Source organism: Montipora capricornis, chromosome 6 (genome assembly GCF_036669925.1).
Source record: "Montipora capricornis isolate CH-2021 chromosome 6, ASM3666992v2, whole genome shotgun sequence".
In the NCBI taxonomy this organism is placed as follows: domain Eukaryota; kingdom Metazoa; phylum Cnidaria; class Anthozoa; order Scleractinia; family Acroporidae; genus Montipora; species Montipora capricornis.
Genome location: NC_090888.1, coordinates 33723792 through 33748791, shown reverse-complemented (window position 1 = coordinate 33748791; position 25000 = coordinate 33723792). Strand labels below are relative to the sequence as shown.

At 40.6% G+C, this 25000-nt stretch overlaps 2 pseudogenes; both read left to right on the top strand.

Moving 5' to 3' along the window:
• The window catches only part of LOC138053795 (uncharacterized), a 463628-nt pseudogene that overhangs the window by 176932 nt on the left and 261696 nt on the right, over positions 1-25000 (top strand).
• LOC138051001 (uncharacterized) lies at positions 11124-23909 on the top strand (annotated as a pseudogene).

Below are 25000 nucleotides of genomic sequence, written 5' to 3'. Positions count from 1 at the left end.
GTATAAGTAAGGTTTCTTTACCTTTATTGCACAGTAGGTGTAGTGTTAGTAGCCCTTAATGATGGCCGACAAGTAGTGAAAGGATAGTGCACCCGGAGTTAACTAAATCATTCAGCCTGACGTCAGTATACAGCTGTATGGCTGCTTATGCTTCTCCTGTGTAGGTACATGTAATTGTTCAATTAGCTTCAACTGCTTTCAGTGCTAGATCTGTGCATATATAAATTTCCAGAACTTACCTGTTGGTATTTGAAGAATGTTTTAAGTGCAACACAGCAAAGGCCCATATGCTTGAAAACCTGAAACACGGAACCTCCAGCCAAAAGGACAGCCATACATGGGAGGAAATTTCCTGGTGGTATCTGTGAATTTGGCATTGCAGACTGGCTGTGCCACGTTTTTGCTTTTTTAGGGCATTTAGGGTTAAAACAGTTAGTGGCTATGACAGCCTCTGTTCCAACTTGCTTGGCCTCCAGCTCTGGATTTTCTGCCTTGCAAACATGACAGACTTGAAAAAGAAGCAACAATTGGCTGAGAAATACGATATGCTTGGGTTCTGTCCTCAAATTTGTACCAGCCAATGATAGCCTGCAGACAGAGGCAACATACATGTAGGCAATGTACCTTGAAGCAATTTCCAAGTAAAAATAATGAAATAAATGCTAAACCACGAATAAATGTGAACCACAATAGTCAGTGCGATGGATTTCCAAAAGTCAAGTTTTCCAGATGTCAAACAGCATTTTCAATGTCTGAAGGAATAGAGGCCGGTTTCTCAATTTAAATTGTCACACCCATACTTCTGAATAGCCTAGTGCTTACTTGCTACTTTTTTCAATTTCTTCTTCTGTCTCCGTTTCAGTTTTGTCCTCATACTCTGTCTGACTGTCACCTTCACCTTCTGTCTCTTCATCTCCATCCAACTCGACATATTCTTCTTCATCATTGTGTGGCACCTCTGAATCCTCAGTCTCAGTGGCTTCTTTGCCGGCCATTTGCTTCTCAACGACCTTCCCTGGTTGAAACAAATGGGTAAAATTTAAGAATCCGATCCCACCAACGCGTCGGCCGACGCGTTGGCCGCTGTTTAAACTTATAACATACAAGATGCGTCGGTGGTGCGTCGGTGGTGCGTCGGTGGCGTGTCGGTGACTCATTTGGGCCTTATTGAACTGTTGAAAACCTAAACGTACCTTTTTCAAACTGAACGGAACTGTCTTCGACGGAAAACTTTCACTACCATATTGTATTTCGTGATATTAGAACCCAGTTCCCATTACGACAAGTGTTATTAGAACCCAGTTTTCACTCGTTGCCCGAGACTTCGTCATCATCAGCTATTTATATATATTATTACAGGGCTTCTAAGAGGGTGCGAATTTGGACATGCGGGACTTTGAAGTATCATTATGCGGCAAGGAAGCAGGACTTTGAAGTATCATTAAGCGGCAAGAATATATTTGAGCACAAGGGAACAACATAATGCAATTGAATTGGTCATAGACTTTTGCAAACTTGGTGGCTCCTAAAGGAGCCGTTTTTTTTTAAGTTGACAAAACCCTCTAGGAATAGAAGGCATCGTCCAACGCCATCGGCAACAGCCTCTTCGCGATGCGAAGTCGCTTCACAAACGGCAACAGATCGCCCAGCTGCCTTCGGCACTCCTGCTCGATCCTTTTAACTGAAAGTTTCGGGTCTCCCAGCCTCTCGAGGGTGCTCTCGTATGTTACTTCATTTACAATTCGCAGCTCCGCTATACCCAGAAAGTCTCTAACCGTGCTGCGTGCTGTGCCTGCGAGTCTGTACGCGTTGTTCAGACTACACTTTTTCTCGTTCATAATGGAGAGCACTGCTGCGTATCGGCGATGGATTTCAGTAAGGTCATTGCGGTCGACCTTCGCAGCACTTTCATGGTTTGTTGCAGCTGGTGGATCTGAGTTCTGCAAGGTTTGCAGCTGCTGCTCCAGGGTCTTAATGCGGTCATCTTTGGATTTCAGCTGATCTTTGCAGGTGGCCATGTCCAGTTCATTTTGCCGGACCAAGTCTGCCATCTCATCGGCGTCCTGTTGGGCCTGCGCTAGCTGTTCTTCAAGCTCATCAAACTGGGCCTTCAGATCTTGGTAACCACATATTAAAAGTCAATGATCAATAAAGAGTTTAAGCTTCCCAGTCCTTTATAATGCCACCACATATTAAAAGTCAATGATCAATAAAGAGTTTAAGCTTCCCAGTCCTTTATAATGCACGAAAAATAAGCATGTTAGTCGACTTGCAAATTAACTCCCCGCTTTGGTAGCCGACCCTTGCCAAAACATCGAGCAGACCTAGGTACTAGTGTTTCATTTTAAAAATGGCAGCTATTTGCCAATGGGGTTTTCGTCGTTCCTTATGGAGTTGTTCTTGCTTCCAACTGAAAGAACTAACAAAATTATAAAGAGTAAGTATTTAGACCAACGTGACGGTAGTGTTTAGACCAACGTGTCGGTAATGTGTCGGCCAACGCGTCGGTAGTGTGGCGGCCAACGCGTCGGTAGTGTGTCGGCCAACGCGTCGGTAGTGTGTCGGCCGACGTGTCGGTCGTGTGTCGGCCGACGCGTTGGCCGACGTGTTGGCCGACGCGTTGGTGGGATCGGATTCTTAAATTTTACCAACAAATGTATTCTCATTATTATTTCAAATTAGCTCTAATCGTTTTCAGTTTAAAAAGCGGACGTGTAAATTTCACCTACAGTAAATACACACCTTGGCTTTGAGTCTTTCTCAGATCCTTTCTTCTCTCCCTCAATCTGCTTTGCAATGATTTCACCTGATTTCTTAGCTTTCTGTTTTCACATTTCAAGGCACTACAGCTATTACAGCTGGAACCATTGTTACCATCTGGAGTCTCAGTCGGTTTATCGATTGACAATGCAACTTCTTCGTCCTCCACCTCTATCCCCACTTCCTCTTCCACGGGAGGCGATATTACCGGCGAGCTAGGCGCCAATGTTTCTGTAAGATCATCTCGTACAATCTTTAAGTAGAAAAACACAAATAACGTTAATCATACCATCATGTGGTACAATTAAGCAAGTTTCATTTTGGCAGCGGAGATAAATATTCTCACCTTTCTTTTTGTCCTTTTGCTTAGTGGCAAAGATGTGTCACATCAATCGCGTGAACTGTCGGAAAAACAACAATTCCGATCTTGTCCTTTTTTATCCGTGGCACGGAAGGCTTGCTTAGTGTTGGCACCAAAACGTACTGGAAGACTTAGTCATCTGGCTTAAAGTGCACTGAACACGCTGCAGAGTGCTTCATTGGTTCCCATTTTGCCTGTTTTGACAAAATCAACCCGTTTCTTGCGACGTTTAATCACCTCAGAGATATGGTGTGCACAAATATGCCTTTGGAAGGATCCGCAACATTGCTGCAACTCACAGCAACACACCTATTAAGCATATTTTGGATGACCTTTTCCTCCTCTCTTTCTTATGTCAGCGTCACTGTGCAAAATGAGTTCCCCCGCTGACGTCCCAGACCAAACTCGACCCACTCCCCTTTAAAGGGGAGCGTATTTTCAAAACTTTAAAAATTCACAGAAAATCGAGGTAAAAACGTATAAATGTAATTTTGTCACCAATGTGATTGGAACAAACTGTGGCGAAATTTTGTCACAAATTTCGCCGTGCAATGGATCAGGTGATATTTCACCAACAGAATCTTCTAACACCTTAAATCTATTTTGAGTATTTACAGGTAATTATTGCTGCTGACAGTTGTCCACTCCTGTGTATCAGACAAGCTCTGTGATTAGTTCTGGAAGTGAGTTACGTCATTTCGGAGATTAATAACTTCATTAGCAATTTCACTGCTTGCAGTCAGTAGTGCAGCATGAGAATCTTTCAGATCATTAAGCTCTGGTAACCTCTGTGATTGGTTCTGAAAGTGAGAAAATACATCATTTCATAGTGTGCCGCCAGTATTGCCGCATGAGAAACTTTCAAATTGTTTAGTTCCTTTAACACTCCTTTTAACAACAACGACAATTGCGCTAATTGATGATCGAAATCAGCTTTACTATCTTTGACCGGATTTGAATAGTTAGATTCGTTGGAGTCCAAAATGATATCCATATATGCGTTATCAGCCTTCCTTAGGTTGTCTTCAGTGGATATTACAGGAGATTTAACAACATTCCTTTCACTTGTGTTACCACAAGTTGTAGTTGAACCATCGCTAGGTGAAATAAGGGCAGATGAAATCTCCTCTCTGAGTTGAACATCCTTATGTTGATTTTCCTGAAGAGCGTTCGGTGTTCGCTAATGGGATGTGAATGAAGTAAAGTTAGGTTGATCAAATCATTTCTCAGTTTGTCTGCATCTTCTTTTCCTTAAATTTGCAGAGTTCTCGCTTTGTGGCAGAAATTACAAGTGATATTTTGAATCTTGAAAACTGGACAAGATCTGTTATCATTAGCTTGTACTTCCAAGTGCAAGGTTAAGAACCTGAGTAGGTCGTTCTTAGCTCCATGCCACTTAAGCTCATTTTCCGAAGACAAGAAAGATAATTGCTTGCAAAGGGCTTCCATTTCATCCATTCCATCCATGCCTTAAAATTTGAGTTTGAGTTAAGAAGAATTGCGCCCCTTTCCTCCATATATGATGTATAAATTCATTGTCCACAGGCACTCAAGTAAAACCAGTTGACTGTAAGGTACAGTGCAATCTTGTAGATCTTCCTCCACTGGAATTACTCCACCCCTCACCTGAGTACTTTCCTACTTTGAGTTTCATGCTTCTTAGAAAACAATCATCAGGCAACTGCGAAGGTATAAATGGTGTTATATGGTGATTTTGAAAAAAAAAAGCGGTAGTGATTCGTCATTGGATAGGATGTATAGCAACGGTTAAACAAGACAACCAATTTGCAGTCATGTGCTAACTGAAATGAATCTTATAGACTTAAGTGATTATCCTATTAAGAAGGAATTTCTTTGCATGTCTGCAACTCAATACAAGTTCATTTCTGTTGTTCAGGGTCACCATATTCGGTCTACAAATTACACTTCTCCATTACATTTGAATACGATCTCGCATGTCTAACAATGCACCATAATTTGATAGTCAACTTTCTTGTCTCTCAAGCTCCAGACATATTTACTAGCCTTCATTTCTAAAGGAACATGTGTGGTTTCTGTAACGTGATTTGAACAATGTGTCGCAAAGAACAATGTAGGTTTCCCTTGAGTGCGATGTTCCGACTTCAGCTTGATAGATGACATTCCGCTTGTTGCACTCTCCCTCCATAGGGCAGGACCCCTTGTCATGGCATTTGCAAGTGTTGACAGTTGGAAAAGGCGAATTTCTGAGAGGCGCTTGTTTATGGATTCCGGGATAATTTTTGGGATAGATGGTGGATGATTGGATTTCTTGTGAACATAGATAGAGTGGAATGTTTCCTTCTTTTATGTAGGAATGATGCTTGCCCGATTGGAGGTCAAGGGTGATGTCTAAGAAATTTACTTTAGTGATGTTGGGGGGTGACTGTAACCCACTAGTTCGCATGTTTCAGCTCCGTTAAATGATCCTTCAGTCACTGCAAAGCTGCTCGCCAAAGCAATCGAATTCCCCAATAACTACAGACCCATCAGCGCCGATGAAAGAGAAATCATTTCTCTCTCCAAGCAATCCCTTTTGTTTTCCAATGATTGCCCCTAGGAAAGAAAATCCCCCACCAGCTGGTTTGACGTAACAAGCAGCATTGTAAGCCTATTCAATCAGAGCAGTCACACAGTCTTCTTTAACAGATGCAAGAAACGTTTGTACAACCTGAGGCACCTTTTGTTACGTAACTACAATTCTTCTTTGAAATGTTACATTTTATATGCTCAGGATCTTGCTTTTTTTCTCTCAATGTCTTTTGTGGTGACAGGGCCTCTGATCTTGGTAAAATCAAGATGGTTGACATGTTAAAACACCCTGATGGCTCTAGCCTCCTCTTCCACCAACGTGTCAGCAAAATTCTGAGGGAAGAGCATTCACTGTTAACCAGACTGCTAATCCAGCTTAGCTGCAAGTGCCAGATGAGAGGATTCCTGTGGTGTTCCCTTCTTGGGGAGGAGCGGGTCCACTGGTTCCGTCGTCTAAACCCTCCCTCCCCGTTTTTTTCTGTGTCTAGTCCAGTCTATCGCCTTTTGGCCTGTGGACTTGCATGTCTGGTAACTTATCCCTTGAGTCCCCAGGCCTTTGTTGAGCAAGCGCCCTTTAAATATTATCGCAATAGTGTCAATAGAACGAAAGATATAGTTCATCCTTTGAGAGCGGTTTCTCTGGTGTCTTAGGTTAATGTGAAGTGTGTGAATGTAATACTCACTGGTGATACCATTTTGAGCAATGGTCACAATGAATCCAGTTCCTAGACCATTTCTTTTTCGGTAGGGACTTTCTCTTTCCACTGGACGAACATATTTCTTGGGTACTCAGTGACTCTGAAACTTCCCTGTCACTACACTTTGCTTTTGCTGTAATATGTATTGAAAATAAAGTATATATATCCATAACTTGCATTTCTTTCAGCCTGCTCCCAATCATCCCAACCATGTTGTCAGTGTTCTCCATTTAAGAGCAAATCAGTCGTGAAAAACCAATAAACTTAATCTGATAGTCTTTTTTTGTTGCATTCCATACACATTGGCAAATAAAAGGCTTTTTGCACGCCATGCCCACAGTAGTTTTACTTACAGACAGCATTAATAGTCTGTTCTGTTGCAGTTAAGCTGGTCATAAATGAGAAAATGAGTTATAGTGATCACCAGGTGGTGTGCGCACTCTGATTGCATTGCACCAAGGTCATTAGACCAAAATTGGGTCGATTGAACATCTTTGTAGCAGCAAGAATAGCGCGAATCATAAGGGGATTCACTGTCCTGTGAACATCAAGCCAAACCATTCCAATTATAGTATCCTTACTTGCTGTGTGTTTAGTTTTGGAATTTCTAACCCTAACCCTAACCCTCGATTATTGTAACCACAGATTGTACTGAAAGGAGCACTTTTTCATCCAAAACTCATTTGTACTATGCTAAAATACTCCTTTTTATTGCAGCTCATTGTCAACCCTTGTATTGTGAAATTATCCATGTAGATAGAGTCTCTTTATTTTCGTGGAAGGTGCCAGACACTGGAATTTGTTTAAATTTGTTGAAACATGGCTCGGCAATAGAAAATGGAGTTGTAGTAAAGACTATGGCACCCGACTTAAAGAGCGGGAAATACTTCTGTTCTGCTCATTGCCAAATAGAAGTTGCAAAGAGTAAATACACAGTATTGTGGAAATTGAGCCAGACAGACTCTGCCAAATCTTCACTACCTGCTTTGCAATCAGCCGGTACTGATGATTATAGCTGTAAAGAGGATTCTGACTCAGAGACAGATGAATCAACTGAAGTCATTAGTCACAGCCTACCCTTTAAGTTATGGGAACGTGTTCTTGTGAAAAATACCAGAAAGCATTAGAGGAAGCATTTGAGTATTGCTATGAACACAACAGACACATCCTTGCAAAACTTGAGGCTGAACCTGAAAATCTGAAAAAATGAAATTGCTGTGTATATTATGTCTTCGTCTGATTATGACAAAGTAGGCTACTTAGCTAGTGAATTACCGTAACTTGATTTGTCCATCCCCTACTTAAGGATCCATCACTCAAGGTAACTGTGGAGCAAAGCCAGTTTTGCACAACTTTTCTTATGAATTTACGGTTTCTCAGAGATGCTTTTCATGACCCATTTACAGGCTTGACATATGAGGCACTCACTGGCAAAAACAAGCAGTCGGTTCCTGACTGTAAGCGCCTGATTAACCCAGGAGTTATTTAATTCCTAGAAAAAAAGATCATACCAGTGGGGCCCAGGTCATTAAAATCATTCATAGGTGGCACAAAGCAGTTGACGGCAGGGGGCTTTCTGAAGATCAACGATCTCTATACTCCAGAGAAATGAAAGAGTGGCTGTTACTGGATTGGATGCCATGGTTCGATTTCCAACCAGATGACATCAGTATTGATGTAAAGAGGTAACTTTCTTCACAGTTCCCCTTAAGCTCTTGTGGTACTGCTTGGGAGAATTTGTTCCGTGAAGACATTTTGTCTTTGGTGATAATTTCACTCATTTTCATCACCTGTGCTTGATCAGGCAGTTAAGGGGGGTTTAACATTTCCCACAAGATACATAAAACAATGCATGTGGATAAGCCTAGATTAGGAGTCTACTAAAATGAGTAGTTTGAAACAAGACATTACTGTTTATATTACTTCACCTTTTTGAAACAGACTTTGTGGTATTTTTGTTTTATCATTAGACCCATCAAAGGGATATGTGGTCTTACCCAAGAAATTGTGATTGGACTTGTTGCAAACTAAGAGAGAAGGGAATTGCAAAGGGTGGAGTACCAGGGGAGAGAACTACCTCCAGAGCATCCTCAAGCCTCAGCCACCGATGATGTTGAAGGGTTACTAGCCTTGATGCACGAATTGTTGGGAGATATATTTGACATCAAACAGTTTCTTGATGCCCAACCCAAAATTTTAAATGAAAAGAATGGATCCAGTTTTCTCCTACAGGACCAGAGCGAAGCAGCGCTACACAGAACTTGATCTTCTATCTTTTAAACCCCATTTACACGTGCTAACTAATTGGCATGGCACGCCAAACTTTTGGCACCGTGCTAATGATTTTAAGGCACGGCACTGCCAAATGTAATGTGACACCAGTGCCCAAACTTCTACGGGTGCCGAGACTACCTCCATGGGTAGATGAGACACCGTGCCTTTTTTGTGGTGATTTTTTCCGTAACGCATGCGTGGTTGTCACAAAAATGGCGACGGATGAGAAACCTACGCGCTCCCCTAAGAAAAACCGCGGAATAAACTAGACAGATGAAGCTAAAGAAGCATTACTAGAGTTGTAGGCTGAGGAGTCCATTCAAATGTCACTTGAACACTCAAAGCCATCAAAAGAAACGCCATTTACGAGAATCTGAAGGTACGGTATGTCATTGTTGTTTGAGTACACTATCGCACCTATCGGGAAATTACTTTAATCCTAAAGAACTGCAATCCTTTAAAGACCATTGCTGACAGAAGTACATTCCAGTGCATTGTCCATGGAGGTATTTGTGTGAATCTGCGCTATTGTGTTTTGCAATATGTTATTTATTAATTCTCCTCACTTGTTTTTTGTATGCATGTCATGTCCAAATGGAAAATAGAAATTTTAGAAGTTACACAGTGCAAGATCTGGTGAATAAAATGAAAAAGTTGCGACAAAAATATAAACAAGAGAAAGACAAGTCCAGCAGGAATGAAACAGGCAAAAGAAAAAAATGGAAGTTCTTTGAAATTATTGACAGAACATTGTGTGACGAACCACAAGTGAAACCACCTCTTCTCATTGACTCATCTGCATCTTCTACTGCTGATCTTCATGACACAGTTGAAAACCTAAATGGTTATTTGTATTTTTTTTGTTTTCCTTTTCAATATCTTTCTATTTGTCCATGTTTAATTCCTAGGTGAGGGGTGGGTGCATTGTTCCACAATTCTTAATTGGCCCTTCTAATAATTTGCTCTATAGTGAAATAGAACACTTTCCATTTTTGTAAAGTGTTTTTGCATTTTCCTCTAGGTGACAATGACAATCATGATAATGACGTCTCTTATGATGGTTCTCGATCATCACCCCCCTTTGAAGAGCAAGGTGAGTATCAAATCTCAGTACAGTACACTACGCAAGTAATAACCTTCCATTTTAAAATTCAGCCTAAACAGGTTCTGACATAGATGATAATTAACAGACATTTCAGTTATCTAGGTTCTTGAATAGGATCGTATTTTCTGAAGAAAAATATCACATTGTAGATGATACAATGTAGTGGTAGTTTTCCTTTCTTTTATGCAGCAGCCAATTTTTTCCGTATGCTTCATATAAAATTGTCTCAGAGGAGAACTGGTCTCAAAGAGAGCTATCAATGCGAATTGATCTTATTTGCCAAAAAGCACACATTTTTAAGATTTTAGGAAATAAGAACCCTGTTTCAAATCTTTAGAGTCAACAGGTTATTGTTTAGAGGGGGTGCAACTAAGAAATTTCAGGCTAGCAGCCGCTTAAAAAATAGGTTCATACCTGCAGACCATATTCAGTTATAGGTGATTGATTGCTGCACTTTGTAAGCACTGTCACGTAATATCAATGGTGGATGACCAACAAGAGCACCATGTTCCCAGTCTATCTCCCCCTTCTCCCTTCTCCTCTCTGTACCTACTCTATTCCTTTCTCTCTTGCTTACACTTTGCAGATGGGGAAAGAAGGAAAGATACCGGATGAATGGAGTAGAGTCGCATACATATATTTAAATGTGATATTGACTAGGCACAGCTGTGTTTTAGTAGAATTTCTTGTACCCATATAACTATTGTTTCCGTCTTCTATTTCATAATCGAGAAATCATTTATTAATGATGGTTAATTAACCGGTTATAGAGGTATCGAATGTCTCTTATAATCGACTGTGCAGACTGCAAGGACGTTTTTTGTAAGATCTGGAGACGAGGCATAAGCTCTTATTTTCCACGTTGATTTGTTCTCCAAGCTCTTTTCTTACAATGGCACGCTCCTCAGGCGCCCGTCCAAAACGTCAATCCAAGAAAGCATATGATCCTGAGTTTCTCTACGATTTTCCTCCGAGCTCATTGTCTCACGAGGATTTTGATCTAGAGGAAAAAGGCGATACGCTTCAGAATGTTCAGTCAGCAAAGCAGTCCAAAACCTTAAAATCCAAACCAGCTACGGTTCCTGCCACCTCTCCACTGCCAATCTCTCCAGATGATTCAGCATCGTTTCTCACTCACGATCAACAGCCTCAGCTGATCCAGCTTCAAAAAGAAAAGCTTGAGTTGGAACTGAAAGTTCTCAGTTTGAGTTACCGGAACACCCCCAAGAACACATGCTTGAAGGTTTCACCGAGGAAGTCAATGAGCCAGCCGTGCAACGACGGGTCAAGAGATCAATAGACTGGCCTCACGATTTCGTCCCAAGGTGAGTTTGATAAACTAAATCTCTCCGAGTTTGTTTGAGGCTTTTTAATCATGATCAAGACCTATGATGCAAAGCTGAAAGAGGCTTTCTTGGCGCATTTCAAACTTTTAATGATTAAAGCTACTAGTTATTCATGGTCCAGCGTGCGGGCCTTTCATAAGTTTGTTTTGAGGTAAGTAGAGCAACGACGTTTAGAATGGCACAATACTAAAGCAATTAACGATCAGGCAGCGACCTTTTTTCGCCATTCTGACCTTCCATCATCGTCACCTTACGAGAATTCGCACAATAATTCTTGGCCTTCCAGCAGTATTACTTCACCGAACAACCAGCAGGCGGTTAAGCCTGGCGCAGGTTCCAATGTCAAGGCGTGTAAGTCGTGGAATTATACTGCCACTTGCGACTGTGACAAACAGGATAGCGCGGCTTATAGCGAACATCATCATTGTCGTGCTGATCATCCCATGTTGCATTGTCCGAAGCGCCGCACTCCAATTCCAGCACAGTGACTATTAGTTTCACAAGGCCAAAATCCAGTGACCTCTTTGACCCGGAACGGACACAAACATGAATCTGTTGTACAATATTTAATTGCTTCACATTATCATCAACCAAATGCCTTTGGCGCTAAGGTTTTAGTTCCCACATCGCTTTTACTCACGAACTGGAAAACATTTCTCTCTTGTGGTCGATTTCCTCACCTACGGCTGGCCGATAAACTACACTGCCTGTACACATCCCGTCTGATCTTCACGTAATCATCCTTCAGCTCTAAACTTTGACTCTCACTTGCAAGCGTATATAGACACCGAGTTATCCTACAATGCCATCGCAGGTCCTTTGAATTCTCCACCTTTTGCAGATAAATTTGTTTGCTCTCCGCTTCAAATTGTCCCTAAACGAGGCTCTTCGACCTGGGGGGTGGTTATGGATCTTTGTTTTCCTCAAATGATGATGGCATCCCCTCTGTTACTTATTTGGGCGACCAGTTCAAGTTACGTTTGCCTGGAATAGATTGGCTCATTGAATTTATTCTCACAACTCAAGTGGTCATACATATCTTCAACGAACAGGGATTTTAAGCGGATGTTTACCTGGATGACTTCTACAGAGCTGAATATTCGTCTCTTGCTAGTCAGGCGTTTTCGCAACTTGGTCAATTATTTCAACAACTTGGTTTACATTCTTCTCCTGAGAAAGACACGCCCCCTTCGACCTCCATGATCTGTCTCGGGATTTTAGTTGATACAGAAGCCTTTACTCTCAAGGTCCCCACCTCATGTCTTGAGGAGTTACGAACCGAACTTACAATCTGGGAGAAATCTTCATTTCTCACCAAGAAGCAGCTTCAATCCCTTCTTGGGAAGCTCTCGTTTGTCACGGCGTGTGTCAAGCCTGGTAGATTATTTTTGGCCAGACTCCTTAACAGTCTTCGCGAGTGCAAGTGTGCAGCTAGTTACCGGTATCCCATCTTCGCTACTATGCTTTTGGACATTCAATGGTGGCTTGAGTTTCTTCCACGCTATTACCGCATTTCACTTATCAAGCCTTTTCTCTGGGATTTTGAGAGTCTCAATTTTTCTACCGACGCTTGCCTTCAAGGGGGTGCCACTTGTCAAACGGAGTGCATCAGTTTTGTCTTCCCCGAATGCATTTCTATGTCTTCTCTTCATATAAATGTACTAGAACAATAGTTGTCGCTCTTAAACACTGGGCCCCTCAGTTACAAGGTCGCAAATTCATCGTAGCATGCGATAACTCTGCTGCAGTCGTGGTCATCACGTCCAATGTATCGAAAGATCCTTTTATGCAGCACTGTCTACTACAAATGTGGTTCACCGCTGCTCTCTTCGATTTTGAAGTTCGCACTACATGTTCCAGGGAGACACAACCAGTTTGCAGACTATCTTAGTCGTTGGCATTCCGATCCTTTAGCTTGTGATAGTTTCTACTGTCTTTGTAATGACTCTGGTCAGGTTTTCCAGTTACAAGATGTTGACTCAGTTTGTTTTTCTTTCGATGTTGCGTGACAATGTTTTTATCTATTTTTTTTGTTTTCTCTGTTTTTCATTTCTAGAGCTGCTAACGGATCAGGTCAACGTCTTTCTACAGATGTTTCTCTCGTCGATTTGCAGTCTTTAGTTGCACGTCTCATCAACTTGGCTCACGCAACGTCTACACAGAAGAACATAGCAGCTCATATTCGTAGTTACGGGACTTTTTGTGAACTGAGGGCTATTCAGCGTTTTCCTATCAATGTTGAATCCATCAGCTTATACATCGCATATTTAGTTGCTCAGAAACGAGCATACTTATATTAGTAGCCTTAAACATGCTCATCGCCTTGCGGGCTATGAACTCACTTGGAGTTCCGATTATCACTTTCAGCTTTTGCTCTGGGTCATTAAGCGTTTTTTAGGACAAGTTGTTTCTTGCAAATCTCCTATGACCACTTCAATCTTGCATGCTGCATTTGATCTTTTTAATTTTCGTATACCCTTACATGCAGCTATGTGGACTTTGTTTGTAGTCGCATTTTTTACTTTATTGCACAAATCTAATCTCGTACCCGACAACACGTGGCAAATTTCCTCCAAGGTGATTACACACGCAAATTTGGTTTTTACGTCTGCGGGTGCTAATGTTCATGTTTCCGCCGCGAAGACTATCCAGTGTCAGCAGCGATCTCTTATCCTGCCCATTCCCACAATCCCTGAGTCTCCAACTCGTGCCCTGTGTCTGCTCCTCTTTTTTCAGTTTTCTCTGGTTCAGGTTTAGCACCCCTCACTTACAAGCAATTTTGCGTTTTTCTTTCTAGGGTCTCGTCTAAGCTCCATTTAGATCCGGCGCTTTATTTCCCACAAAGTTTCCGCCAGGGCGGGGCAACCTTGGCATTTGATTGTCATATACCTTCTGAGATCATCAAATTTCAGGGAGATTGATAGCCTGCGAACACAGACGTATTTCCGGCTGTCACTGGTTCCGCCGAAAATACCGTCTGCGAACTCGAGCCGCGAGAACGATTTCCATGACATCAGCTCTTATAAACCAATCACATTTCACCTTGCATATCCGAAGAGGTAACCCGCAGAGATTGTGCGTGGAATCCTCGCAAACGCGTGGTTAAAAATGGTGGAGGATGCGTTCAGAAAAGTATGCGAAGTTTTCGGGTTTGATAGCCTTAATAAGCATCAAGAGGAAGCCTTGCGATTTGTTTTTGAATCGAAGAGCGATGTGATTGTAAATCTTCTAACTGGATATGGAAAGTCTGTTGTATTTCAGACATTGCCCATCGTGTATTCATGTGTGGAACCAACTCGTGAGAAGAACATTGTACTCGTTGTTTCGCTGCTAATTAACCTGATGAAGGACCAAGTCAGCCGCTTAAATTCACGTGGAATAAGTGCAATATCACTCAGTGATGTCAGCTCCGAGCAAGAGATCAGAGCAGTTGAAAATGGAAGTTATTCTATCGTTTACGGTTCACCAGAGTCTTGGTTAGGTGAGACAAAATGGCGAAAAATGTTGTCAAGCGATATTTACCAAAATTCAGTCAGAGCTGTGGCTGTAGATAAAGCCCATGTCATTTGCCACTGGTAAGTTCTGCTTTATTTAGTGATTGCCGATGTAAGAGTATTTTCCGGGGCTAGCTTAGTATAAACCTTGTTTTAATATTTCGCATTTTCGTGTCTGATTTTATTTTATTGAAATTCCCCTAGCTGTGTGTTTACATCAGCAGTTCCAAAGCACATGTTGTCGTATTTTGATCTTAAAGCTCAAGTTATATGTATGTTTGTACGTTGAGATTTCTTTTTTTTGTAACTTATTTTCTATGAGGTAAAATAATTGAAATCGCCCTTTATTCTAGGGGAAAATCTAAGAGCAACAAACATGCAGCCTTCAGAGTTTGGTTTTCTCGTCTACACGAGTTCAGGTCACTTCTTCCGCCAACCCCATTCATTGCATTGACTGCGACAGCCACAGAGGATACTAGGGAAACCATATTCGAAGTACTCTTGATGAATGGTCCCCAGATTGTTACTGAAAGCCCAAACAAAGCCAACATAGCCTATGTTGTCCAGTACATGGGAAGAAATGCCAGCCTTGCAGAATATTTGTCGTGGATAAGTAATGAGGTGAAGGATTGTGGCTCAGCAGCAACTATTTTATACCCAGACCATCAAACAGTGTGCCGTTGTCTACTCAACACTGAAGACTCTCCTTGGGGACAAAATTTACAGTTCAAAGGAAAGAATTCCAAAGACTGTGTTACTGGAAATGCTTCACTCTTGCACCCCCCAGTCAAACAAGGAACACATTCTGACATCCTTCCAAAGTGATCAAGGATCCATTCGAATTTTAGTCGCTACCATTGCTTTTGGGATGGGTGTGGACTGTAAACAGGCTCACCGAACAGTACATTTTGGTCCAGCCAAAAATGTAGAGTGCTACATGCAAGAAAGTGGCAGAGCAGGAAGCGATGGTGCACAGAGTACTGCTTTCCTGCTTTACCAAGGAATGCAACTGATGCATGTAGATAAAGATATCAAAGATTATGTGAAAGAAGAGGAATGCAGGCGTAAACACTTGCTCAGTTACTTTGATGTGGAATGTCCTCCATCAGATCGTCTTCATTTATGTTGTGACAACTGTTCTGTCTCTTGCAAGTGTGGTTTGGAGGATTGCAAACCACTTTGTTATCCGTTGTCAGTAGCTGAGGAACCAAATGATGTAGCACACCAGGAACGCAATGTTTCAGTTGAAGAAAGGAAAAAAATTGAGACTAAACTGGGGAATTATCATAAACTGTTGTTGACAAATCTCACGAAAAGGGATGCAAGTGGCAAGTTGAAATACTTTACACATCCTAAATTTATACTAGGATTTTCAGAGTTGCAGATTCGACAAGTACTGGATCATTGTGCTAACCTGTTTTCAATTGCAGACATTTGCAGCATGCATTCAAAATTTATGGCATCCTACAGGAAGTGTTTGGAGACTTGGAAGACACTGGCATCGATTCAGATGATGAAATGTCTGATGAAGAGGAAGAGTTCTTCGGCAGTGATTGGAATGACCTTGCATTAGATGATGAAATGGCAAGTATGGTTCTTGATAATCTAAGTTGTTCTCAGTGGGAGGATTCAATGGAAGAATCAGTTGAAGAAGCTCAAGTTGACTTGCCATTTTCTGCTTTAAATGCTGTGGTGAACTGGAGTTTTGATGCCGTTTTGGACAGTTGACAATACATATGTATAACTTGAAAACCCCATTTGTGTATAGAAAACTAAAAGACTTTTTTGCATATTGCGAGCCTTGTTTTTTGGCTCATGCTCGTGTAGGCTACTGTAACACTACAATCAAAACTGTTTATAAGAATGAAGAAATACTGACATCACTGGTTTATTATTTCACATAAAACTCAAATATAGAATAATTATAGCGGTACTTGTATAGAAAGGGTGTGATAGCATACAACTGCAGACTGTTTTTTCACCCAATTCCGCAACAAAATCAGTGGGGTCAGAAAATCATTGTTGCTTTTTCAATATTTTGTTACAAACCCTTGAGACATTTTATCTCCTAAACAATGTGTTTGGTTCATGTTAACACTCAAAGTTCCAAGAGATGACCAACATCAAATTAATATGAGCACTGTATCACTACAGTTAATGATTACCAAAGGAAGATTGCCTTGATCTTTAAAAGAATTCTCCCAACTAATGAAAGAAGAAAATGTATTGAGGTCAGTCTGGAGAATTTGCTTGTGGATATTGAGGCTCAAAGGGGTTAAATGCTACTATAATACCTTAGTTTCCTTACTTTCCTGGTACCATTTTCTTTGATATTCTGTATATTGCATTATGCTTGATGTACAAAAGATTAATAGTTTTTTTTATGAAATCGTAACTACAGTCATAACTTTGTGTATTCATTTGTTGGTCTCCCAAAATGACACGCATCGTGAAAATTAAATTTACATTGTTCCAAGATACTGTACATGAATGTAAATGAATGGCATGAATAAAAAAGTGCAGTTTTTATTCATATACAATATATAAGAACAATGGAAATTTAAATTTCCCTAATTAATTCCAATTTAGCTTTTTGCTTTTTGCTTTTTTTCGTTGACAACATTATTGCAATTAGGTGTATATGCAAGTAATTTGATCATAATGTGAAACTGGAATATCAAGATGAAATCATGTATTATCTGTTCAAACAAAACAAAACTTTGTAAAGAAATGTTATGCAACAATCATTACACATGAGTGTTGGTGACATCTTGTATTATTTTTCTGTTGATTGGGTACTGCTCTTAGCATCCATGTCTTTGGGCACTTTTAAGATTGTAATACATGACTAGCAAATAAGGTTGATATATATCCTGCATACTCTTAAAGATGATTGATTAGACCTAATTTAAGCCAGCAGGTGATTGAAAATCATGCTTATAAAATTGGCTGCCATTGATTGGAACCTTAATTTTGTTGAAGACAAACTTCATCATTTTGAGCTGCATAGCCTCTAGTCTTGCATTGCCAAAACTTTAAACCATTAATTGGAATCTCATATAGCCCTTGAAAAACTAGTTACTTGCACTTGTTAAATTCCTCAACCTTTACAGAAAATCCATTTCACTCCATGTTTGAATAGTGGTTTTTCAAGACCATCAAATAGGCTGTAACAAAAAGACTTAAACAGGCAGCAGTATGGTCGCCATGGTTATACGATGACATATACATTTATTTCAAAGGGATTTGCCCTTTTCACTGTTAGGTTTTCTCCTTTGCATTACAATGCAATCCAATGTGGATGCAGGGCAATTTCAGGCTTAGACTACAAAATACCCTGAAATTACCTTGCATACATGCCACATTTTATTGTGATGTAAATGAGTAAAGTTAACTGTGAAATCGTTGATAATGATATTGTGTAATTCCAGAAAATATCTATACCTCCCCCATGGAAGAGATTTTTTTTCTAAGACACCACCCCCCCCCCCCCTTAACACCCCTCGGGAAATTCCAGTTAAGCTTCATACATTTCTTTTAAGTGTTTGGCCTGACAGAACCCCCCACCCTTGAGGGAATTCAGATCCTTTCTGTGGGGGGGAGTATGGGTATTTTCTGGACTTAGACATTGTAGCACTTTATCTAGCTTTGACACCTGATGAAAATTTATTTTTGTGATCATTTATCCAGGTGTAACACTTGGACATGCCAGGGCATCTCTTTCAAATCCCTTGAAATGTCTATAACTACCGTAGTTATTCAGTTATAAGGCGCACGGTTTTTTCAAGAAAAATCTGTCTTTGGGTGGCGAGTTAGTGCTAAAATTGGGGTGCGTCTTATAGCCAAGTATTTTCGCACAACAAAATCTTAAGATCACAATTTGAGAAGAACTTGCAGTTTAAACAACACAAGAAAAGGACACTAGTTGTCAATTTAAAAAGAGAATAGTGCTTTTAGAGACCTTTAGAACACTAAACGACGTCAAGAGAAAAGTAAACAAACCGAAATTTGCATACGTGCTCAGTAACGTGATACCCATGAAAACAACACAATCGGTTGAACCTTGTTTCAAATTCCGAGAATCGTGTGTGTCGCTCGCATGAAAAGTTTCTTCTCTGAAAAAACAGTGTGGAGATAAAACATACCTTCTTCGTTCATCCAGCCTTTCTTGTGCACTGAAGGTTGCATCCTTGGTGGCGTGTTGATATTCAGCTGTCGAACACCTTTGAATATGACTTTCTGTGGGAGTTTATCCCTGTTCGCTTTCGCTTGAAGTCTGAAGTCTGAACTCTGACTATTTATTACGTCGGAAGGTTCAAATAAAAGTGTATGCGTTGTATGTTATGATTTTCAGGTGTCAACTTTTAGCTTTTGTTTTTGCGTATATCATTAAACGTGTGACTTTTTCACTTTGTTTACGTTAACAAAAAGAGTTCGCATGCCAATTGTGTAAGGATAATTGTTCTCAAATTCATCACATCCTTTTGATGACTCTCAATTTTCGGGTGCGTCTTATAACCGAGTATTTTCGCGTAATTTTCAGTTTGAGAACTTCGCTTGATTAAATTGCAAAGTTTGGGGTGCGTCTTATAACCGAGTGCGCCTCATAACCAAATAACTACGGTACGTCCTTATTGATAGCTGAAAACACCATTCTCCACTTGCTTTTTGACCAATTCATCGAGGTCTACCACTGGGAATGCTGGACATATTTTCCTGAACGAATAGAGCGCTGCAGAAGTTTGTCCACTTTGCCAATAATAGCTTTAACTGGTTTCTCTGCTTGGCTAATTCTTGTAACTGCTTTCTCCATCAGATTCACTCCTAAGTTTCCATAGGCTTGCTTGTTGAAGTTGTTGCTGTGTTCAACTTCCAAGTCATGGGGAATGTTATTTCCTCGCCCTCCATGATTGTTGACAGTTCTATTCCAGACAAAGATTTCCGCCTCTTTTGCACTTAAACCATTTGAAAGGATCAGTTGATATAGGCATTCAAGAGCATATTTAACACTGTGTGGATCATCTGCTTTGCACAAAAGCATCAGATATTTATATTGTCTAATAATCCTCATGCCATCTCCTTCTGACACAGCATCCAGAAAATTTAAAAAGAGAAGCCCTTCAGACAGGAGGGCAGCATTGCAGTTGAACATGTCATCTGCACCTTTAGATGGCAGAGTTGTTGACTCTGTGGTGTCATCAGAAATGTCTTCTGAAACTACAACTGGGGGATTGTGACCAAGCTCATGCCTCTTTCGACTCTTCCTATTGTACTTAAAAGAGGCTTTGCATCCGGGAAATCGGCAAGGGAAACGCCCATCTTCATTAAGGTCTAGTTGATTTAGAATTTCTTGTCTCTCTTGTATTGAGATCATTTCTTCTAGGGACCCATTCATCATTGTCTCATCAATCACCACTTCGTCTTCAATCTTTGCAGCAGCTTTATGTAGAAACTGAAGCTGATAAAATTTGCTCTGGCTGGCGAGGTTCTCAGGGATAGTGAAGTGCTTAGGTTTGTCTTGCTTGCTTTCCAACCCAAGGACAAGAAAGGCTGCTGCTATCACACGTGCGGTCACTTCCAATACCATAAAATCTCTGTCTGCTCGGTAGGCTGTATGTGGGTCATCCCTCACATTTCTGCGATTTATAAGATTACGGTCTGCAAACATAGTGCATTGATCGTCTGATGAAGAGCCAGAGTAGAATCTTCTGAATAGTAGCTGCAGTTAAGAGGAAATGTTATTAGCATAAATTTGAAATCCAAAATAAGTAAGGATGTACTAAACTGTTTCAAAATACATGTCAACCAGGCAGAAGAAGAATGAAGTCTTCAATGTACAGTGACTGTCATAGATGAATAATTCAGTTGGTAAGGCCTGACACATGGAATGCAATACACATTAAATCTTTTTAATCATATTTAGTCAAATGGGCTAGAAGTTGAGAAAATGCAATAAGTTTTTATTATCCAAACCTAAAACGTTGTACTATTAGTTTATTACACACCTCAAAGATTTTGACTCCGGTGTGCCAGTCACCAAGTTGCATGTTAAAGCCCTCAATACGGTCCTCTGCTGTGTAACCATTGGCAACTGAGTGTATGGCATTCACTGCACGTTCAACTGATAACTGGTCTCCTGTACATAGCTGGGTTACAAATTTCTTCTCCCCATCAACTGTGGTATATGGCAGATATCCCTGGAAGTGCCTCAGGATGTCAATCATCTCTTCAGTCAAGTTTTGGTAGCTGAAACAAAAAAACAATCACTAATTAAAACATAAAATTTGAAATCCTGGTTAAAGGACATGATAATAAATTATTGTTGTGGTCGCCCCCCCCCTTCCTGGATGGGATGGTAGTCCATAGCAGGGTTACCCCCAGCATTAAATTCGCTGGTACCCATTTATACACCTGGGTGGAGAGAGGCACCATGAGAGTAAAGTGTCCTGCCCAATAACACAACATAATGTCCCTGGCCATGGCTCGAAGCTGGAGCACTTGCTCCAGAGTCGAGCACCCTAACCATGAGACCACAGCGCCTCCCAGATTTCATTAATTTTCTGACTGGGACTGTATGAATCTTTCTGTGCTTGCCAAAAAATTCCAAAACTGCTATAAACTTACAGTTTCAGATTTTTTGGCCATCTCCTTAGAATATTTGTGTGGTATGTGAAAAATGCACACATCCTTTAAAAAGGAAAAGCATTCCAAATGTTCCACAATAATTCTAGACACTAGCACAATATAGTTGTGTCGCTGGTGCTTCTGGTCTTGAACAGTAGGGAGAAACTGGATGTTCGACACACCATGAATGTCTCTTGTAGAAGTGTCAAGGCCATTACCATGAACTCTGTTCATGATGATTTTGCGATTGACCCAATGGAAATCTAAATTCTGATTATCCTTGGTCATCTGCTTGCGCTCGCGCCTTCCATCGATGTTGTCAAATGCAATGGCAAAACCAGTGCTCATATTCAACGTAGCTTCTTTAGCATCTCTCTTGGCCTGTGTAGTATCCTCCACACATTGTGGACTACATGTATGCTCAGGTGAACTGCATATTTCAACAAGTGTGACTACCCTTTTCTCCTTTTCTGCTACAACTTCTTCTTCTTTAGACCTTTTCAGTTGCAGATCAGTGATTTCTTTGGCATGATTTTCACCAAGTAAATCAAACTTTGCACGAATTCTTACATTGGAGCAGGTAATTTTCAGCTTTGCAAGTCGATCCATTGTTGCCTTGAAAAAGAAAAACAAGACAAAGAGAATGGTAATATATAAGTTTATGAACATATTGTCTGCTTTTATCAAGACATTTGGATCTGACATAAAATTATTTTAACAAGTACAGGGAATGTAACCTTACTAACTTAAAACCTGTAATCAAATATTCCAATCACCTGTGTATATAGGGTTAAGTATGATAGCCCAGTTCTTAATAGCATAGTTGTTAATAGTTCACAATTTTTAACCCTTTCCTTACTTGGCCTCAGTTGTTTGAAAACTGGATAAGGCTGTACTAACACAGGATAAATCGCTATCCAGTGGGTAAATCTTTTCAAAATAAACCATGCTGTCCACTGGTTAGAGATTTATCATGTGGATAATATTATCCAGCCTCCAAAAAACTGGGGCCAGGAGTGTTCAGTATCCACTAGTAAGTTCTTCGTATCTGATCACCAAACAGCCAAAAGAAATAAAGTAAATCACCAACTAGGATGCAGTCTGATCTAATACCAAATTCTCTTAACTAAATTTAAAATCAAATGTATATCAGTCCGTAAGGAGAATTAGTGAGTGAAAGGGTTGAAAGAAGTCTTTCCATTTTTCAGAAAGAATTACGACCGAAATAAAAGGTTTAAAATAACTGCTCTCACCTCCAAAGATCTTGACTTAATAAGGATTCCAATAACTGTACCACAGCCATTCATATGTGAGTTGCGCTGCTTCAAGAGGATTGATCCTGAAACTGGTACACTTGGGAGCCATTCGGGAGCTTTTTCTTTTTTTATGGCTGCACACGTCATGAGGAAAGCATAGAAAATTGGTGCTCTCTCCTTCCACTCAAGGCAAACTTTCTCAAAATCGAAGTTCGCGATTTCCTCTTTCGTGTTAGCTCTAAGAACAGATGGTTGTTTTCTGGAACAAATCTCATTTAACTGCGTGTTCATCAGCTGGAGCACCTTTTCGACAACAATCTTTCGAAGTTTGACACTTTTTAGCACAGCTCTTGCAATTTTCTGAGGGGATCCATTAGAAATTGCTTTGCCGAGAACTGCAAAATCATCTTTCAATTCCTTGTGAACAGATTTACTTGGATATGCTACAGTAAGATGTACCTTAGTCTCCTTGGTGTCTGCAATGGGTCGTTCTGGTTTCTGAAATTCCATTTGTTTATGTGGCGTGGAGGTCAACAATCGGCCAGTGAAACCTGGTGTTATTCCTCTGAAAGCATTTTGCAGCAAGCCATTTGGAGCTAGAAAAGAGCGACTTGGAAACGTGGCTACCGGAGCAATAGGGCTAACAGCACCAAAAGAGAAAGCGGGAGGCAGAGAAGGGCTTGTCAAAGGAAAGGTACCAATTCCAGCCCTCGGAGCGTACGTGATACTTTGCGATGGACTGTTGTTTACATTTGCATCTTCAAACTTCAAGCTCTTTTTCGCCTCTGGCTTTTGTCCTAGACTCTTTAGCGAGTCTTTTGACTCGGAACGGGCCATCATTTTTGAAATCTTGTTTGATTTCATTTTCAATTTCTCCTAGTCTGTCCAAAGCTCTTTTATAACGAAGCAGACGATTATAACATTTGGTGCGGCAGATGGCGGCAAGATCGCTTCCGACGTAAACGGACAGATCAACTTCAGTTGATCGTAGAATTAATGAGTGAATTGCCACCGTACTTTTTCCAAACACCTTTATCTTTTCTTCACTGGAAACTTTTGCCTTGCAAAGAAAACAAACCTCAGAAGTTAAAATCTTCTTCGGTGTTTCGATGGCGCTCATTGTGGGCGAACAAATTCCAATTCTAAAATTATCGCCGGTTCCCGCGGTGTCGCGCGTGTACGCGAGTGTCATATTCTATTGGTGAATTTGAATGGTCAACAACAAAACAAAAGTTTTGACGTCACGGAAATCAATTTCTGGCTCGAGTTCGCAGACGGTATTTTCGGCGGAACCAGTGACAGCCGGAAATACGTCTGTGTTCGCAGGCTAGGAGATTGAAAAAGCAATGCTTATCTCATTTATTTAGAATTGTCCCAGCAACAAAAACAATGTGCGCTTCACGTTATGGCAAATAAGCTCCAGTCTATGTTTTCTGTATAAGTTGTATCATCTATATCACTTCAGTTTTCTATCATGTATTAGTCTTTTATGTTTTTCTTTCAACCCACTACCACTTTCGTCACCCCAGTTTGGGCACTTTGGCGTTTAGGTTTATTGTCAAGCTATCAATCAGCAGTTTTCGCTTGGCTCAATAAACTTATTTTTGCCCAAACTCGCGTGTGGTCTTGGTAACGTGGGTTAATTATTTTTCAGTGCTGCTGTGCACTGAGGACACAACTGTCCTGGGAAATGAGGAAGAACATAAGGCTAAAGATCAGGAAAATTACAAGATCAGATCAAAAGCACCCAACAAAAAGCTTAAAAGGTCAAACATGGAAAACAGCCTTGATGCGTTTTGTGAAAGATTTACTCAGATATCACAAGAAGAAACAGAAAGGTTAATTTACCTTTATGTTTCCAGTCAAAACTGCTAGAAACTACAAATCCTCAGGGCCCAGTTGTTTAAAACTGCAATTAGCGCTGATCCAGGATTAAATCGGTAAATAAATTAGATTGCATTGCTCAAAGGCTGATTAATGCCAATCTGACTCTAACCCTAACCCTTATATTGTCTCCAAAATGGGCAACATATAACGAGTTTTACATCAAGTGCTAACCGATAATAGGGCGAATCACTAATCAGGCCTCTCATCGGGTGTTTTGAACTACGTTCTCAGTTCTACCAATTAGCTTACCCAGTTTTAGCATTTTCAATCGACACTTGGGCTTAATCAGAGGTTAGTTCAATTGAGATCTGGAATAACCAGCCCCAGAAGGATAAAGTCCCATTGAACATATATTTTGGGTGTGAACTTTTTGAAAATTACAATTTCATATTTTTTAATACAGGTATCTAAAAGCTGAAGAAGATCGGCACAAACGAGAGATGGATTTTCAGTTAAAGCAAGCACAGTTGGAAAATGAAAGGTGACGTCAGAAAGAGAACATGAAATGAATGTTTTAAGTCATATATAAAGTCATGGGCATGTTTCTACGGGACGTATTCATTATGCCCCCTCGTTATGCAAAGTTACCCAGGGATGTCAGTCAATTCAATGTACCAACCGTGTATTCCCACGCACTCTAGTATG